The sequence below is a fragment of the Hipposideros armiger genome, unplaced genomic scaffold (genome assembly GCF_001890085.2).
Source record: "Hipposideros armiger isolate ML-2016 unplaced genomic scaffold, ASM189008v1 scaffold_287, whole genome shotgun sequence".
NCBI lineage: Eukaryota > Metazoa > Chordata > Mammalia > Chiroptera > Hipposideridae > Hipposideros > Hipposideros armiger.
The window spans coordinates 363,024-376,538 of record NW_017731637.1 but is presented as its reverse complement, the minus strand read 5'-3'; positions in this window follow the sequence as shown (position 1 = coordinate 376,538).

The window sequence follows — 13,515 nt, the reverse complement described above, 5'->3', positions numbered from 1 at the left end:
TTTCAGCTATTAAATATGAGCTACAATCACAATTTCAACACTTTATAGTGACTTCTGGGGTACATTTTTTTTCTTGCCTATGTAAACCTTGCCTTAGCCAGTATTCTACTCAACAAGTAACTCACTTTAGAGTATAGAATATTCATTTTTTGTTTCCCAATGTATACATTTTCTGATTTGCCAAAATTATCCAACCAGCTTTTTAGACGTTCCCTGTTTTTCTGATTAAGTTCACAAACAAATAACATTTGAACAAGTGATGTAACGTGAAGTAATTCAGTCAAAAACTCATCCAGAACAATTCATTGTAGCAATGTAGTCTTAGGGTCATCTTAGCATGTTTCCTTATCAATCACATTTTGTTTTACATTGTACCTATTGATATTGCAACTCAGGATTTATAGGGTGCTGAAAGAGAAATGCTGAAAAGAGGGAAAACATTTAAATCCAGGAGAGATACTGGAATGAAAGGTACACCCATTAGCAACCTTGTCCCATCCCTCCTCTTCTACTGTTATTTGCCCTTCCCACACAATCTGATGGAAAAGCAAAACAGTCACCTCTTCTTAAAAGTGTAAGAGCAGAAAAACAGGAAGGATAGCCAAGCTGAGGCCCAGGCTATTTAGAGGAAGCAGTGCAATCACTCAGCATCCTGCTTTATTGCAGTCATTAAACCATTGACAATGAAATAAGATGATAGATGAAATGCTATTCCTATGTGTCACAGATGTCAGTTTCCCTAGATTCATAAAATAGTCTAATAGTTGGTTTACTGCATGTACCCAGAAACACCTGACAAACACCTACCTACTTTATTCATTTTGGGTATTAAGCCTGATAGAAACCATTAGTAACAGTACAAAAAAAACACACACAAAAAAACCTTGTTGAAATAAAACAAAAGAAAGTTTCTATATTCTACATTAAATGTCAAAAAATAGTGTGGATCAGAATACAAAAGAAAATGAAAGGAAAAGCCAAGTGTTTTAAGTGTCATAAAAGTGGATAGGATCTCAAGTGCTCATTTTCTTAAAGAGGATAAAGAACTGCAAAGCCTGCAAAAAACAATAAACTTTTTGAGAAGATGATATTGTAGGTTTGTTGATTTAAAAGGCTGGGCTTGATTAAGGGAAAAAGAATAGTATGGAGATTTTCAAGAGGAAGCAGGACTCCACTTCTACAAAAGAATTATGGAGATAGTTATTTGAGCCAGAGGACTTCCCAATATTCCCAGGAGTATTCATTCCTGAAAAGGTCGATGACATCACACCATTGAAGCATCTTCACTGAGGTAGCCGGTACCATTTCAGCAGTCAGTCCACTTTTTCTTTGTCCTCCACTGTGCTCCATTTCTAGTTCAGTGTTCAGACATAATCCATCTGGGTAGACTTACCAGTTCAGTTCAGAACAATTAGCTATTCCCTCCCTCCTTGAAATCACATTTGATTTTCTAGCAATCCTATGAGACAAAGTTTTGCATTTCCATTTTACCTAATTAATGAATGACATTAAGAAAGAATAAGTAACTTCTCTAACATCTCACATTCAAGGTCTGGTGGAACTGATTTTCTAGTGGGTTTTTAAGTCCCTACACTTTTCCTTTTGCCACACCGTTCTTTGTTGGTCAATCAGGGCTCCATTTTTTAAGTGACAGGGCCCCCCAACTCAAACTGGTTTAACAGAAGACCAAAACTCAAATAAACCAACCAAAACAAGTGCAATGCATTGAATCACCTAAAGAGGATACGCATATGTAGAGCTGCTCTCAGATTCTATTATACTAGTTATAGAAACTCAGTTGCTGTCTTTAGAATGTCTCTTTCTCTATATTCATGTTTATCACTGTTGTTATATATCTCCATCTCTCTCCATCTCCATCTCTTCTTCTGTATGCTGTCCTTAATCTCTTCTATTGAGATTATGGAGACCATTTATTCTACTGACGAGTCATTGCTTTCTCCACAAAGTAGGGGATATGGCTATCAGCTGCTTAAATTATCTTATGCTAGAAGCTTCAGAAGACAGAGAGAGCATCACTTTTTATTACATGTAAGTTATAGGGAATAAGTTGCTCATCCTGGTTCAAGAGCCTATCACTTGGGCCAATCATTAAAACCTGGGAATGTGTCCTCTATGTGGATAATGGAGGAATTTTGGTGAGTTTCTAGAACTTGGATTAGGAAAGAGTGGCTTTCACTGTAAGAAAACAGTAATTTGAGAAAGCAGAAAAGGGCAGTTGAATTTAGTCCTTAATTATAATTATATCACCAGAGCTAAAGACAGAATTTATATTTAAAAAATTAATTATTAGATATGGTTTTCTAAGCCCAACAATAAAAATGTTTCCCACTGGCACAACCAAATTTATAGCAATTATCTAAAAAAAAATACAGTAGAAAGATGTATTGAATATCATCCTACTATAGAGAAAAAACTGATTTGCTGAAACTGTGAGAAAATCTTTTTACTACTGTGTTCTAGCTTGTCCTTTATATTCCATAACCTGTGTCTGAATGTAAAAATTAGTTATCACTTGTAGAAATTCCTCCTGCAAAAAGGGAACATTTGGCTAGTTGTAGTAAGTGCAAAAGTGGGAGTGGGTGGATGGAGAAAAGTATGCCTTTCCACTTAAAGAGGTTTTGGCAATGATTGTATTAGGTTTTGTTTTTTTTCCCCCTCATCACTCCATTCACTCCATGTTTCCATTGTACCCTCTTTCTTTTTTCCTTTCTCTAGATACTTATTTTCTGCCCACCAAAGTGTTCATCTCTCCTCCTCTCCCTCTTATGATATCTGAAGTGTTTAAAGATCTCCTGTGATTTATTCTGGCAAAGGAATAGTTAAGAAATAGTCTGTGCCATTATGGATGATTCAATAGACATTCATTGGAATGTAAATTTAGATTCCAAGAGAGATGTTATTATCTGACTTCTTAAATGGGAAAAATGTATGTTGAAGAACTTAGAAGACTGATTTGTTATATTTAATTATTTGATACCTTTCATGTTAAAAAGGACTTGTTTAAAAAAAGAAAAAAATCTGGAGCCAAATAATTTTGGAAAAGTCTGCAAACTGTGAGGAAAGTGTGGATAGTGTTTTGTTAACCTGAATAGAACAGAAGTTACTAGATATGGCTCCTTTAGGATAATCTCATGCACTTAATATGAATCACCATGCTGATACAAAAATCATAGATAATATTTAGCACAAAGTCTATAAAGCCAATATGTCTCCTGGAACATTTGTAAAATTCATTAGATGGTGGAAGGGGAAGCAGAGACGTAGGCAGCAACTTACAACTGTCCCAATGTGCATACTATTTCCTCCTTCCTTCCTTCCTTTCTTCCTTCCTTTTCTTCCTTCCTTCCTTCCTTTCTTTTTTGTTCTCATTTAAAATACATTCTTGTTGATAGGGTCTGGAGAATCCTCTTGGGCTATGGAATGGTCTTTATCTTAGCAATTTCCACATTTCTTTTTTATTAATTAAATATATTTTGTGATCAAGTACTTCACACTAGTAACTAACCAACTTAACCTGTTTGTTGCTACTTTGGATCACATATGTCTATCCACTAATAATTTGCCAGCTGCTTTTTCTACAACTTAGAACATTGACATGTGGGCTACCTGGTTTAATTATGTAATCTTGGGTAACTTACTTCTTCTCAGTTCCTCCCTTGTAAAACCTAGAGATGGAGTTAAACATCTTAGAACTTTTTTTAGCTGATTTTTTTTAATTCAATGATTTCTATCACTTTTTTATATCCATATGGAAATGTGGTGTAGGCACATAAAGGAGTAAATCTTATAAATTTTCTCCACAGCGCCATCTATAGGCCTATTGAGTCAATTCTGATGTCATGCCATTCCATTGCTTTCATTTAGTTAGTTAACTGTAAGAAATACTTTTTGTTTACCTTTAACGTTTTCCATTTCCAATCTTGAAAATTAATAAGTAATTGGCCTCAATAATAATGACATGAACTTAACTTCTCAAATTATAAAACTGAGACCTATGGCTGAAGGACTATCTTGCAAGAGAGCCAGGTATACAAAAATGAGTATACCTCAAATAGAGTCCTTCTAAACGATATCAAAAAGTTTTTAAATAAAATTATTTATTTGTTGAATCAAAATAGCTTTAATTCTTAAAGCTGAATTCATTTTCTCTTTATCAGTTTTTTGCCTTTTGGGGTATAACTTGTGCTAAATGATTAAACAGTGATGTCTCTTCCTGGTATTATTTTCAATTTACAGCGTTTTTCTTTATCAGTTCCTACCTGAAAGAACATTTTAACATTTAGTGTGAAAATAAAAAGATTTTCATATCCATATTCCATAATTTGACTAACTTTTCATTAGAAATTATTTTGCTTGACTCACATATACATACGTGTGTGTATAAATATATATAAATATAAATAAATGTATATATATATATATATTTCCAAATAACTCCTCAAAGATTGCAATTCTAGAGGAGGAAAAGGCAATTGAATGTATTATGTGTCACATTTTAACAAATTCTAAATATCAAATGCATTTTCATAGTGGATTTTTTTTTCTATATTTTAATTTGTTTTTGTGAAAAGGCAGCTCAGAGCTGAGAAAGAAAAGTTTTAGGCCACACTGGGGAGAGGCACTGAAACAAAACAGAAGAAGATTCTGGAATTTGGTATAGAGCATGGGTTACATGCCCTGTGCAAAGTCATTAATAGCCGAGTGATTGCACTGCACAGCTGGTATGCTAGATACTAATGTCACATTTACATATGACTGTTCTAGTTGTAGCTGCTAAGGTGTGTTGCTTCTAGTCCTCCAGGCTAGCAAATTAGCGTAATGTTTTCTAGCTGTGGTCTGTGACCTAATGAAGCACACTTGCTTTCCACATGAGACGTAGGAAGCCTCCATGAAATAGGTGCATACTATCTTCTCTTCATTCACAGCTTTATAGCCTTTATCTCTATAGAAACTATTATTTTAATCACCCACTCTCTCCCATCACATAATTCATTAAATAGCTGTTTTCAGATCTTCATCTACTGTAGATTCTTGCATACAAATCTTATGTTCACTTTTTCTTCCATTAATAAGAATTAAAGAATAACACTATGAAAGGTACTTCTCTAACTTTTAATACATGTAACCAAGTTTATATTTTCTTATGAAAGGAAACAGTGCTCAAAAGAAACAAGCAAAACACATCAACATAACATTTCTCTTTCTAGAGAAGTAGAGATGCTTTATTGCATTCCACTATATCAAAAAATGTATTTCTTGATTACAAGGATTTCACTGCTGGCACCAGACTGTGATGAGACATGGCAGAGGTCATGTTTACAACAGCCAAGTTGAATTTAACTCAAGGGACCTCTGGGACAAAAGTGGCACCACTGATCTGAAACCACTATTACAAGATCAAAGAATCAAAAAAATGTATCAATTCAGTGAAAAATGAGAATAGTTTTATCTATTAAATTCTTAAATAACTCTAGGGAACTAGACTCACTGGTCAGGGGTAACTATTTCTAGGATGCCTAGAGGCCAGGTCTTTCCTTTCTTCCCTCCCTCCCTTCCTTCCTTCCTTTCTCTCTTCCTTAGAGGCAATTAGTAACTACTATATTTTCTTCCAAATGAAAGACTGGTACAATCAGAATAACTGAACTACCACCAGAAAAGAGCAACCTTGGCATTTAATATAGCTTTCAGCACAAGTACACGTACCATGTAATTCAACTGAATCTTTGTTTTATTTTCATTTGTTATCTTTCAATTTATAACTCAGAAAATAAATGATTCCTCTGAGAATCCTTAAGTAGCTTTTCATATTATACAGTGGTGGGATTTAGAGTTTTCTTAATGGCTTTGTTTTGATTAATAAAATAAAAATATCTAGGAAATGTAAATTAATCTTAAATAACCTCAATCAATGCAGGTCATGGATGTTATAGAGCTCACCAGTTAGAGTAATCAGTAAAAAAAAAAAAAAAAAAGACAAAGAAATACAATACAAATGTAGTAATTATTTTTAGGAGTAGTTGCTCATAACTCATGTTCAGTAACATTGTATATTATAGTCTTATATTATTAAAAAGCATTACATTTCTTTTGTTGTTTGGTGAATATCAGCAGTATACATATATGAGATAAAGAAATACAATTTTCTACTGTTATGTGAATGGATTAATGGATTATTGAGGAATAAAATAAACCTTCGAGTGACAGCATCACACATAGACTGCATCATGCATTTAAAAGGGCAGTAAAACTCCAAGCGGTTAAATCGAAATGAAAATAGGTTCTCTATAAAACTCTGTTAGATATCTCAAATAATGGTCTCATGAAAACTGGGAAATTTATTTTGAAATTGCAGGTAAAGAATTTGAATTAAATTTTTCATGAAATATGAGAACAGAAAAAAAGCAATATTTCTAAATATTTTTAGTTTATATAATATGATTTTAAATGTTTTGGCAGGTAAGTTAATAAATTAAGTATAAGTAGGCATTTTTCAACTTTACCTTTGTGTTCTATATTCTGATTTGCCAAAACAATTTTTTCAAGTTTATTATGGTGAAAAATAGGGCTTTACATTGTATTTAGGATTGCCATATATTTGGATCTAATATACAAATATTTTGGTCATATGCTATTTTCTAAAACATTTTTTTTTAATCAACTAAAAAAGTAAGGTGTCCAACTGTCCTGATTTGCTTAGGACTAAGGCATTTCCAATGACTGTTAGTGCTAAAACTGAGAACATCTTAGGAAAACTCAAATGAGCTGGTTACACAGATGTGAAGTCATAAAGTTTCATGCGTAACTTAACAAAAGAAATTTAAGCTCCTTCAAGATGAAATGACAGAGAAATCTGTACCATGATTGGGATATTAAGAAAAGGCTATGCTTCTTTGATAGCATATATAATTGTCAACTAGGAATTTCATTGCTTTTTAGATCAAAAAGAATAAAACAAATGGGGAGACCCCGCTTTTATTAGGGGAAGCAATATTGATATGCACACCTATTATCAGGCCAGATACCAGGGTTGGTTTAGTGACAAAGCTATGGTGATCACTTTTGAGCACTGTGAACAATTAAACTCCATATCTTCATTATATGTTACAGAGAAACATTTGTGTCCCTTTCATAAGCAGAGCTGATGACACTTTCATTGGTTTTCTTCACTTAAAGATAATTTGGGCTCACATGAAAACTATAGTTTTAGGGCTGAGATATTAGTGTATTGTTCTTTTTAGGAGCTCTTAAAGCAAGTTTCCTGCACTGAAAAGAAGAAAATTTAGTATATTTGTTGAACTTTTACCTTGTGATTTACCAATACCACCATATTTTTAATGTTCATAACAACCATAGATAGCAAATACTATTAACATGTCCATTTGACAAATGAAGAACCAGAATCACAGAATGGTAAGTTACTCTTACCCAAGGTCACTTTGTTAGAAAGTGGTAAATACCTGAATACAGGTATTCTGATTCTAAAGACCGTGCTCTTAGACACCATAGAATATCAAGTACTTGAAAAGGAAATGAAATAATTTAAAACTTTATATCATAAAGAACTCACGGTGGATATGATACTCAAGTTTTTTACTTCTGAGGGCAAATGAATATATGTGCATTGAAACCTCAAAATTATAATTTTTTTTTAAGAGTTAAGAACTCAAAGCTCATTCTATGATGTAATTTCTCCTGGTTTGGTACTGTTCCCTACACGGTAAGAGCTGGGCTTTCCAGCATAGTTGGAAGTAGAGACAATTAGACAATTCAAGATGGAATTCTTCTTCCAGCTCCTGAGTTTCTTGAATTTGCTCTTTTCTCTGCTTAAATTCTTAAATTTGTCTGCTTAAATTCACTGACAAATTACAAGCCTCTAATCCACTTTTTCTGTACTGATGTATTGCAAGAATTTCACCAAAATAGCCTTAACTTGGGAATATACCACATTTCTATTAACAATATGGAAAACACCTTCACCCTCTGTGAAAAACCAGAAAATGAATGTAATTCTTCTATGTAAAGTAAAAAATAAAGCAGCATGTAATCCTTATAATGGTAGGTACTCTAAGCAATTTACCATTTACTAAATTACATTTATTTACACAATTTCTATACCAAATCTGTGGAATAGGTACTACTACCCTTCCCATTTTAGAAATAAACTGAGTTAGAGAGGTTAGGTGGTATGGCCAGCCATTCGACCAGTAAGTGGCAGAGCTTGTGTTCGAACGTGGGCGACCTGCCTGTAGAATATGTGTCCTTGTCCACTGTGCTATGTTGTTTATTTAACCCACTTTTAAACATCATTTGATCAGTTGGTGTATTCTTAATAATTAACTAGAAACTAAAGGCTGATCACTCAGCATTAATTGGGTTCCTGCTATGGATTAGGTATAACCCTTAGCCTAAGTATTATTTCCTGACTTATTATTTTATTTGCTACTGTAAGGTAGATACGAGCCATTCCATTCATTTAACATTCACTTATTTTCTCAGAAACGTACAAGCCTTATAAAGGACAGTGAAGACCCAGATAAATCAGTACAATTGGTAAGGAGAAAAATGGTCTCTAACCAATAACATTGTGCTTTTATTCTTTTTCAAGAATGGTCTGATTTTAAAGATTAGGTAAAATGTTCCCGCCTAAAATCGCATCTGGCTAGCGGCCCTCTTACAACTCTTTCCCCATATTTATGTCCCAAAAAAGAGATTCCATGACAATGTTGATATTATGTAGGAATAAAGAATTTGTTGCCCTCTTGCTAGAATGTAGAAGGATTTCTACTAAATTCAAAGATAATGGAACATGGATTGTGCAGCAAAATTTGTGTTGTGTCAATGCTTTGCTTTGGAAATTATACAAATCTGTCTTCCAGAAATCAGGAGGAAGGGCTTTTAGCATCTTTCATTATCCCCTTCCTTTTTCAAAATTAGTATGCATTATGCACATTAGTGTACATTTAGTATCCATTAGGAGTGTGTTCTTCTGCAGGGCTACTTCCTTTGTGTCTTGAGGCAGCCAAATGCCTCTCTCAGGTCCCCCAGTGGTACTTACTTCCACTCCAGACCTAGAAAGAGACTGCAACATCCAGAACATAACTAAGCAGGAATTTGTGGAAGAGAATAGTGAATAAAAGTGAACTTACACACTGTGAAATGTTCCCAGGTTGCTTGTGGAGAACAGAAGTGCTGAGATTAGCAGTGCATATTTGGGACAGGGGTCTGCCATGGGCTGGATGTGAAGGAGTGCCCAGCTGGAGGTAGGACGGTAAACAATTATTCAATCTTCTGGTCAACATTCAGTGAACATTCATTCAGTGATGGATACTGACAATGCTGACAGCAGTTCACATTATTGAGCATGTACATGTGCTCATCCCTATTGCAAACACTCACAGGTCTTAGCTCATCACATCCTCTCACTAGCTGTACCCATCTAGACATTAGGAACTAAGGAAGAGCTGCCCAACACCAACCTTCCAGCTGTGCTCATTAGCTATTGACCAACTCCTAAAAGGATAGGGAATCAGACAATAACACTTTGGGGCTAATTCATAAAAAATGGAGGTATCAATAGAACAGAATAGATAACTCAGAAAGAGGCATTGGCCAAAGAATCTGGTTAATAACAAAGATGGCATTACCAATTAGTGTGGAAAGAGAGAATTAATTCATGACTTTCTAGTTACAATCAATAGTTTTGATTCCCTATTTTACAAAAGAAAAACAGTTAAATCTCCACTAAATAATTCATGCTAAAATAATTCCCAGACATGTTAGAATTAAATGTAATAATATTGAGACAAAACTTACATATTGCATACTCTCTGTTGATTACTGCAGCAAATGCTCTCTCTATAAAAATGCTTTAGTCCTCATTCTTTTCATTTTATTTCATTATTCTACAGATAAGAAAGCCAATTTGCACAGAGGTTAAATAACATTGTTCAGCGTGACACAGCTTATACGTGTTCCAACAGCCATCTCAGACTTAACATGTCCACAAATAAATTCCTAGACTCTCCCTAGAAACATATCCCATCCTCTATCATCTCTGTTTGAGAAGATTATTTACTCAGTCATCCGGTTACTCAAACCAAAACTCTCAAGGCCATCTTTAACTCTTCTTACAGTTCATATGCAAATATTTTGGAAAATTCTGATAGGTGACAGTTCACACCATATTTCCCGTTTTGTTTTGTTTTTTTCCATAGTCTCCTAAGTGGTCTCCCTGCCTCCAACCTTGCTTCCCTACACCCTGTTCTCAATGAAGAAGCCAGAATAATCCATTAAAACATAAATCAGATCAGATTACTCCTTTACCTGGAATACTGCCCCATGGCACTCCCTAACCTGCAAGGTTTTACTCAGATGTCTCCATATGAATGAAGGCTATCCTGACAACTTCTCTAAAATTACAACCCACCATCACAATCTGACTCACCAATACTTCTAATTCCCATATCCTTTTCTTTTAATCACTCTCTAAAATTGTCTATAATTTACTTACTTAATATGGCTATTATTTTTTGTTTGTCTTCCCTAAAGTGTAAGTTCTGCAAGGGAGTGAATTTCTATCTTTTGTTCACAGATGTATACTAATCACCTAGCACAGTGCTTCACACTTAATGTAGACGCCATAAATATTTGTTGAATGAATGATGAGGCTTAGATTTCAAATGTAGGCAGCATGACTATAGAGTCCATAAAATCAATGACTAAGCAATTCCATAAAAAATGAAATTATGAAAAAAATGTTTGAAAAAGTGGTGAACGTGGGAGGAGAAAAGGTTTTAGAAATATTAAAGTACTAGCAGAAATTACTCAGGAAAAATGTGATGGTTAAAAGATATAAGAATTAAACCTTTTTTAAAAACAAATAACATTAACCAAAGTTTTAACAATAAAAAATGAGCGATATCTGCTATAACTATGGTGAAGGATTAATGTTCTTTATATTAAAATCTATTATGAATCAAATGAGAATAAAAGCACCAAAACCCCTATAAGTATTGTAAAGGTATATAACTTACAAGAAAATAAACAAACAGCAAAGTAAATATACCAGGGGTGCCCAGAGGATGTATACACATGATTTGTATCATCCTTTGTTATCGGTATATATTATTACAATTTTAATAGTTTTTTCCTTTCTTAAAATGTGTATACATTTTTTGGCACCCTCTGTATATATCACATTTTCTAACAATACAACTCATTACATTGAAATGCCATTTTTTAAAAATAGGAAGTCAGCAAAAAATACAAAAAGAAAAGAGGGAAAGGAAAATTATGTATATCTCATGTTGATGAGGGCTCAGTAAAACAAGTACATCATGAGTTTTAAAATATTCCTACATTTTGACGCAGTGGCTCTATTTGTAAGAATCTATTCTGAGGAAGTAATCTGATGTAAAGACAAAAGTGTGTGTACAAAGGCTCTCAACAAAATCTTACAATAGGGAATCATATTATAAAAACACATCACATTTGCAAGACTTGAGAAATACTTCAATATTTCATAGAAATGTATGTGATTCATTAAAATAACTATTTTTGAAGAAAACTCGGTAACTTTGAAAATATTAACATTTTTTCCAAGGCAGCCAAAAGCTGTTGGTAGCCTAGTCCATGCTGATTAGATCAAAGCCCAGTTACAATTGAGGGCCAAACGAGGGATGCAAAACTCTGGAGCATGGGCTGCTGTCTACAGGCAGCTAAGCAGGCCCAAGCCTTCAAGGAGGGACCATGAGTGAGCCCTTGTGCAGAATAAGGGAAAGTCCTGGCCACAGAAGTAACTTGGGCTTCAAAGACAATGCTAACGTATTTCCCAACTTTGCCTAACATAAGAAAAGGCCATTATCATGTATCTGATAATGGGATCATTATATACAGACTATTGCTGTCACATAAAAAGCTAATAGTGAGACATGTACAAAGCTAAATTTTCCCAATACATTTCTCTGTGACTGTCTCTAACTCTGAGATATAGCAGCTTTGAAAGGAAGTGCTTCACACATTACATATCAGCTCCTAAGTGTAAGAATAATATTTAGAAGTGAACTGAAAGTCGAATTCCTAAAACAATTGTAATTTTAGTTCTGTGTTATATTTTAGCTATGAATAGGCATTCTAGGGAATTGTTTTACTGCTATCATTTCTTGGGTCACTTGTCTTTTGTTCATTTCAAAACAAGAGTGCTTTCTTATTTTTCTGACTAAGGTGCTGAAAAGAAATTTCCAGTCAGCACAAAATATTTTATTACAAATTACTTGACTTGCATGAATTGCGTTTTAAGTACAGTGTATGTTTGTGGAATAATACCACATTCGTATTTTAAAATGGCAAACAAAAACAAAAACAAACCTTCCGCTTTCTATTGCTAATGACTGTAGTATATGTAGTTCACTGTGCTGTTCAAATAGATTTCAAATAATTTTACTGTAATTGCTAATCATTTTAGTAGGTGGCATGAGGTTAGCAATCAATAATCACATGAAACTGTTGAAAATGAGGCCCAGGGATCAATAGAACATTTTTCTTCCCATGGAAACACAGCCTGCTCTGACGGCTGTCCTCGCTGTTCCTTTCTGTTTTGTATTTATTATAGGTTCACAGGCACATTTCTTATGGGAAAAATAACAGATTAGGGAAATAGACAAAATGCCTCTACCAGCATCATGGCAGAGGAGGCATTTGTTATAAAGAACATACCCTAAAAGAGGCAGGAGGGGGTATATAATTTGGTAGAGATGCTAAGTTGCAAAGTAAATTTCTTAATCTCTAATCAGTGGGTATGTGTTGGTTCTGCTCCACTTTATTTTGAATGTATTTTTAAATGTACTATAAAGACATACACTCATCTCAGTATGTAGAATCTGTTAGGGGGTTATTTTTGAAGACACAGTCAAACAGAATATGTAGGATTTTGTTTATCAAGGAAAGACAAAATGGTACATCAATACATGTTAGCTTCACATTTGTTTCTTAGGCATTAAAACATTTAATTCTGATGATTAATGGGAATATGTTATTTTATGAAAAAAAAAATACAAAAACACAGTTGCATTGCATAAAGTAGATTTTTGTATATATTGGCCCCCTGCCCTTGTTAGAAAGTGGATTTATACTTGTTATAAAGTTCATTACCATGTCTACAGGTAGATGTGTTCTTGCATATTTCATAAAAGCCATCATTTACCATTCAGAAAATTTAAAAGCCATTTAAAGATGTTAATATATTTTTGTGGGAAAGAGTAAAATGAGATTCAGTGAAAGAAAGGACTACTTTTGTTGCTCCAGCCTTCGTTTTCTGGAGAGATATTATAGGAACCAGGTTTGCCTCAGTGTGTCTTAGTATTTTGGAGGAGATATCACCAGGTAGTGCTCCCAGAAATTTAGAACTCGGATCAAGGCTGGGTTTGAGAAAACCCCAGAGGAGAGCATAGTAAGCTAGAGAAAGAGAGAGAGAAAGAGAGAGAGAGAGAGAGAGAG